The sequence below is a fragment of the Bison bison genome, unplaced genomic scaffold, assembly GCF_000754665.1.
Source record: "Bison bison bison isolate TAMUID 2011002044 unplaced genomic scaffold, Bison_UMD1.0 scf7180017864140, whole genome shotgun sequence".
Taxonomy (NCBI): Eukaryota; Metazoa; Chordata; class Mammalia; order Artiodactyla; family Bovidae; genus Bison; species Bison bison.
This window is the reverse complement of record NW_011494712.1, coordinates 218664-219312: the sequence shown is the minus strand read 5'-3', so window position 1 is coordinate 219312 and position 649 is coordinate 218664.

Here is a 649-nt window from a genome sequence, read left to right as displayed (position 1 = left end):
GGACCTAACAGAAGCAGAAGGTATTAAGAAGAGGTGGCAAGAATACACAGAAGAACTGTACAAAACAGATCTTCATGACCCAGATAATCACAATGGTGTGATCACTGACCTAGAGCCAGACATCCTGGAATGTGAAGTCAAGTAGGCCTTAGAAAGCAAGACTACAAACAAAGCAAGTGGAGGTGATGGAATTCCAGTTGAGCTATTTCAAATCCTGAAAGATGATGCTGTGGAAGTGCTGCACTCAATATGCCAGCAAATTTGGAAAACTCAGCAGTGGCCACAGGACTGGAAAAGGTCAGTGTTCATTCCAATTCCAAAGAGAGGCAATGCCAAAGAATGCTCAAACTACCGCACAATTGCACTCATCTCACATGCTATTAAAGTAATGCTCAAAATTCTCCAAGCCAGGTTTCAGCAATACGTGAACTGTGAGCTTCCTGATGTTCAAGCTGGTTTTAGAAAAGGCAGAGGAACCAGTGATCAAATTGGCAACATCTGCTGGATCATGGAAAAAGCAAGAGAGTTCCAGAAAAATATCTATTTCTGCTTTACTGACTACTCCAAAGCCTTTGACTGGGTAGATCACAATAAACTGTGGAAAATTCTGAAAGAGATGGGAATACCAGACCACCTGACCTGCCTCTTG